We start from the raw sequence: 6,016 nt of genomic DNA on the forward strand, positions 1-6,016 counted from the left end.
ATTCCTCTCAGTACCTTAGGGGGAAATAATTTCTTATTATTTTTCTATCTACCTCATAAAATAGGGAAGTGATTTAATACGCAGAGTGGAAGGCAATTGTTTCCAATTGGCCCACTCTCACGATGTTTCAAACGCCACCTTCCTCCTTCGCATGGTTCCAATATCCTCCGACACTTCGAAAGGATTCTGGGGAACGTCACTGTGTGTGACTTGGACCCTAGCCTCTGTGTTCCTCTGCAGGGTTTCCCACATATGGACCCTGAGAGACTTGTCCAGCTGCCACCTGCAACCATGTCTCAGACATGAACTCTACTGATTTTCTGACCCAGGATGGTCCATCCAGGAAATGGTCTCGACTCAACTGAAGTTCACATTATGTCGGAAATATTCAGCTTGGTTCCACGTAGCCTGGTGAGCGAGCCCACTTCAAGGAACTGCTAAGGGATGAGGGCTGCAAACGCAATGGCCAAGTGAGCAATAGGTAATGCTGGCAGGTGACTCTCTAAGCACTGGCCGTAAGCCTCTTTGTGTATCATAGTTCCCCTATTTTTGGATTAACCTTATTTGGAAGTAACTGGTACTGTCCCCATTTTTTTTCAGATGAGCAAATAGGCAGTTATGCTCTTGAGAATGGAGACAAACTCAGCAATAAATGGGATGTCCTCATCAAAGCGCTGCCCCCAGGGCTCAGGGATCTATGCTGAGGGGGAAGAGGAAAAATTGCAAGAGCCAGAGGGGATGGATGACTCCACAGCAATCGTGTTTTCCCGATACATCAGCAGGACTGATGCACATACGAACTCACAGAGACTATGGCAGATGCACAGGGCCTGCACAGGTTCAAGCCAGATGGAGTCCCAGCATCGAGAGGGGAAGTAGACACAAGCTCCCATTCCTTACAAAGAAGCCATTTGCAATTGATACCTTCTGGCAAAAAAAAATGTTTTTCTCCAACTGAGTCAGAGCTGATTCTTCTCTTCTGTCAGGAGTAGGGCTAGCGCAAGAGGTAGGCAACCAGAATGGTTCCCAGACTCAGGATGGACCAGGAAAGCCCCCTCTCCTCTCTCTTCCCCCACCACACTAAATTTGTTTCCATTGAGTTAGATTCATGAGCTGCTGGCAGAAAAAAAAATGTTGTGGTAAATGAGGTTTTGGATTTTTAAGTTGTTTCATTTTATTTGAGAGAGTGTTCTTGAATTCAGCTGAGCTCGGGGCACAGCCACTGGATACCCTTGTCCCACCTGCCCATGCCTCCCCAGGGGACAAGGGTTCCATTGGCGTTGTGGGACATGCTACTCCAGAGGCTCACCGTGTTCCAGAAAAATCAGCAGGTGTCCTCTCCTCCATGGTCTTGTAGAATGGACACATATACCCCTCAGCACCAGGACACTCAGGGCCTTTATTTTATGCTCTGTTGGAGCAGGGTCTATAGAGCAATTTCTTCTGATGTCAGATGAGCATACCCAAGTTTTGTCTTTTTTTTTCTTGGGGACAAGGCCACACACAATCCAGGCCTACCTTAAACTCTCTATGCAGTCCAGGCTGGCTTTGAACATCTGGATGGCCTTAAACTAAAGACTCCTCTTTCCTCCATCTCCCAAGAGCCTGGTTTACAGGCATATACCACCGTGTCTGCTTTATTAGGTGATGGGGATGGAACCTAGGACTTTACATGTACTAGACACTTTGCCAACTGAGCCACCCCTGTAGTCCCCAGAAGAACGTCCTTGAAGGGACAGATGTCACTATAGACTCTTTAGTACTCTTTTCTTTGCCAACAAAATCCTAATTTCTTTTAAGGGAACAATGAACCAAGCACTTAAAAGAATCACCAATCATTTACTTTAATGTCAGCACTCCCCACACCCGTTTTCTTGGCTAGTGATGAAACTGGTCAGCCCACTAAAATCCAGCAGGGGAAAATACAAGTGACATTCAGTTAAAGGATTTCTGCTAAGATTTTCTTCCTTAACTCAGAAGTTAAGGGAGCTCTTTCCCCTGAGCCTTCTTCCTTCCCACTCTCTATTTTATCTTGTAAGGGCTTGATGGCATAGTGGCAGTAGCCACTTTGTGACCATGAAGACAAGTCCAAGAAAATATCCATTGTTGCCCCTGACTTTACCATATGTGGTCACTCTAAAGACCCTGAGGCTGTCTCCAATGGGATTCTTATCACGTGAAAACTCTCCCCTCTATCCATGGGCTTGCTTCTTCTTGCCTAAAAATTCTTGTTTTGGAGAAGAACATATTTCCTCTGAATTCCAATGACTAAATCCAACCCAATCAAGTCACTCCTGCGTCATCATGGTGAGATGTGGCCTCCACCTTCGCACATACTCCTTCTGTTCTTGAAGAATATTCTTTGGTTGGCCACACCTAGCCTGAAATCCGGGCGCTCAGGGAAAAAAAGCAATCTGGTTTCCGGGAATGCTGACTCTTTCTCTTCTTGCTGTAGAAGCTCTGATTCTCCTTGAGGTAAAGTGAAGCCTCTGATTGATGTGAGGAAGCGGGCCAAGTGAAAGCCAAATTACTATTATTTCAAGTTGTGTTCTCGCAGCATTCCCGAATGTCTGTGGTGGTTTTGTAGGCAACTCATGATCAGAGTAAGTGCCAGGATGGGAGCTATATGGATGAGCCCATGACAGCACAAAGGCATCTTTCAGTGGGTAGGTATGGTAGGATAGAAAAGATGGCTTCAGATTCCTGCGTGTGGGGTGGTCAGGATGGAACTCAGAGAAGAGAAGCAATGAAGTCTGTTGTGTGGTTTTCTTCTTTTCCCGCCAGATCCTGCTGCCCTTCAGGCCCAAATAAACACACAGAGATGCTATATTAATTATAAAACTGTTGGCCAATGACTAGGGCTTCTTATTGGCTAGTTCTGTCTTAGTTTTTAACCCATTTCTATAAGTCTATGTATTTCCACGTGGTCTTATCTTACCAGATAATTCCCGGACCTGTTACTCCTTTGGCAGCTTCATGGCACCTCCTGGCAGGCTCTCTGTGCCTACCTTTCCCAGAATTCTCCTCATCTCCTAGTCCCATCTATCTTCCTTCCTCTATTGGCCACAGTGTTTTATTTATCAACCAATAAGAGAAACATATATACAGAAGAACATCCCCCATCAGAGGTTGAGGGCTATCTAGAGAGAACAGAGAGACAGGGAGTCACTCTCACTTTCAGCAGATCGTGATGTTCTGAGAGAGAAATGGACGTTGTCCAGATGTTTTCATTTTAACCTAGGTTTCCCCATCCCAGCAGGAAGCTAACAAGGTGGGGCTTCTCATCACTGCTTTGCAGATGACAGCGACAATCAGAGACACAGTATGCAGGCTTGGTGCAGACCTGGGGCTCACCTTACTAGGATTCCTAGTACAAAAGCCCCCATTTTTACTCTACCCTTTTTCGTGTGCCTCCACAGGAGTTCTAGAGTTCTCTCTTCATCTTGTTGGTCGGATCTGGAGGGACCCAGAGCACCTAGCTCAACTCCTTGTCACTACGGCAACAGTAACAGAGGATGCTGACAGAGCTGGGCCGTGACTGATGAGTGCTTAGCCTGTGCCAAATACCGCACTACTAGCTTCCCTTGAATTCTCTGGTTTGATTCTCACCACAGACCAAGGAAGTGATTTGGAGAGATTAAGGGATTTACCTAAAGTCCCAGAACTTGTGAGCCAGGTGGTCAAGCCTGGACCCAGAGCATGTGGCCTCTAGTGGGGCATTGCCCGCATTCAATGATTGTCACTCCTCTGGCTCCATTTCTCATGTGCTGCTGAATCTTCCAAGAGATGCATTATCTTCTTTGCTCAAAATTGCCCTGCTGAGGCTTGTGTCTACACATGCTTTCTTGCTGCCCCCAAAACATGGATGCCAGGGAGTCATGAGTTCATGTGGGCATTTGGCCCTGTTTTCTGGGTGTTTTGTGCTCAGCTCACTGTGGGGCTTTGGAAATCTGAGTGGAGGAAGTGAAGGTTCTCTAGGGACAGGACGAGGGGATGTTATTAACTCCAAGCTTTTCTAGGGAGCCCGTGTTAACTATTATGAGCCACAGGTCAAGTGCCTGAAATTGTTACATCTGGCGCAGCTCAGGGCATGCAATTTGCTGTGGGGAATTATTTCCTTTTCTCTTCTTCCTTGCAAAGGCCATAGAATGGCTGAACGGGAGCTTTGAATGGAGAGGGTGGAGCAGCAGGCATGGCTGTGACAAACAAAGACACAGCAGTCTGCAGACCCATGGGGTTTCCTACATAGCTTGTTCCCCACATCTGTCTGTACGGTCTTCCTCCCATCTGGTAAAAAGAGGTGATGAGTGAAGTCTGCAGTCTTCTGGGTCAGTTTGCACCCACATTGAGGTGGGAACTCACAGTTACAAATCGGAAACTAGGATCAGGGAAGAAAAATCAGCTTCTATAATTAAAGTCAAAACAGGCTGGGTGTGGTTCCATGGGCCTGTAGTTCCGGTCTCCAAAGTTTGAAGCAGGGGGATGACCAGTACGGGTTGTTTTTTTTTTTTTTTTTTTTTTTTTTTTTTTGGCCCTGAGAAACACAGCTGATATGAAACTGAATCTGTATATTCTAAGTAAAAATATAAAAGATCTGTTTTTTTTTAATACTGGGAAATTTTAAAAGACTGTCTTATTCAGAACCTAGAGCAAGAGGATGGAGGGATGGCTCAGAGGTTAAGAGTACTGGCTGCCCTTGAAGAGGACCTGGGTTCAATCCTCAACACCTACACAGCAACTCACAACCACTTAACTCCAGTTCCAGGGAATCAGATGCCCCCTGTTGGCCTCTGCAGTCACTGCACACATGTATTGCTTATGCACACATGCAAGCAAACTCTATACAGTTAAAATAAAATAACTAAAATCTTTGCTTAAAAACCAACCCAGAGAAGTGGAGAAGGCTATTATAGCCAGTTATTTCTGATTAACTTTAGGATATGTAGATGGAAATTTGTATGATCTGGGCCCTCTCCAACAAGTTACCTTGGATCTTGATTTTCAGACAAACCAAAACTTAGTTATGGGAATGCTGGGCTTTACATTGTATTCTTTAGTATAGTTTTGTGCCATCTCTATTGATCAGGAGGTTCCCTGCCCCATATGTTCTACCCAGTCTGGTGTATATAAGCCAAGTTGCTAGCAGTTGCTGTTAAGGGGAACTGAAGGTCATCGAAGTTGATAAATTTGCTTATGTCCCTTTGATAAACTAGCCACAGTGGTAGGATTTGAATTCAGGACACTTTCTTCACTACAGATGGTGGTAAGTTTCCTGAGAAGACAATTTTGCAAGTAGGATCCTGAGAGATAATAGAAAACGATGATAGCTCGGAGCATGGCTCAGTCAGCGAATTGCTTGTCACACATGCACAAGGGAGCTGAGTTTGAGTCACAGAATCCACATTTAAAAAGTTGGGTATGGTGCCTCATGCTCGTAATCCCAGTGCTAGGAAGACAGAGAAGGATGAGTCTCTGACTGCTAGCCTCACCTCCTAGTTAGTTTTTGGTCAATTTGACGCAGCTGGAGTTGTCTGGGGAGAGGAACCTCAATTGAAAAAAATGCCTCCATCATGCTGACCAATAGATAAGTCTGTAGAGCACCTTCTTCATTAGTGATGATGGGGGGCTGTAGCTCACTGAGGGTAGTGTCACCCATGGAAAGCTGGTCCTGAGGTGTGTAAAAAAGCAGGAAGAGTAATTCATGAGGAACAAGCCAGTAAGCAGCACTCCTCAATGGTCTCTGCATCAGTTCCTGCCTCCAGGTTCCTGTCTTGACTTCCCTCAGTCATGAACTTGTTTTGGCTGTGGATTTTGTCATAGCAATAGGAAGTGAACTAGGTAGGACACAGGTCAAGTAAGAGACCCTGCTTCAAAAACAAAGACGTCTATGGAGAATGACGTCTATGCTGGATCTTTGACCTCCACAGACATACATATATGCACACAAATATACTTGCAGAGACACAGAAAAGAACGATGATGGCACAGGCACAGGCATATTTGAGCACATGTAAGC

General features: G+C 45.5%; 1 long non-coding RNA gene across 1 annotated transcript; it reads left to right on the forward strand.

The window, feature by feature from the left end:
- The first annotated feature begins 248 nt into the window (after positions 1-248).
- On the forward strand, positions 249-958 carry LOC110342616. The gene is made up of 2 exons (XR_002384744.2): positions 249-481; positions 601-958. It is a non-coding gene; the product is annotated as an uncharacterized LOC110342616 (long non-coding RNA).
- Positions 959-6,016: the final 5,058 nt, after the last annotated feature.

Source organism: Mesocricetus auratus, unplaced genomic scaffold, assembly GCF_017639785.1.
Source record: "Mesocricetus auratus isolate SY011 unplaced genomic scaffold, BCM_Maur_2.0 Super-Scaffold_100025, whole genome shotgun sequence".
Lineage (NCBI taxonomy): Eukaryota > Metazoa > Chordata > Mammalia > Rodentia > Cricetidae > Mesocricetus > Mesocricetus auratus.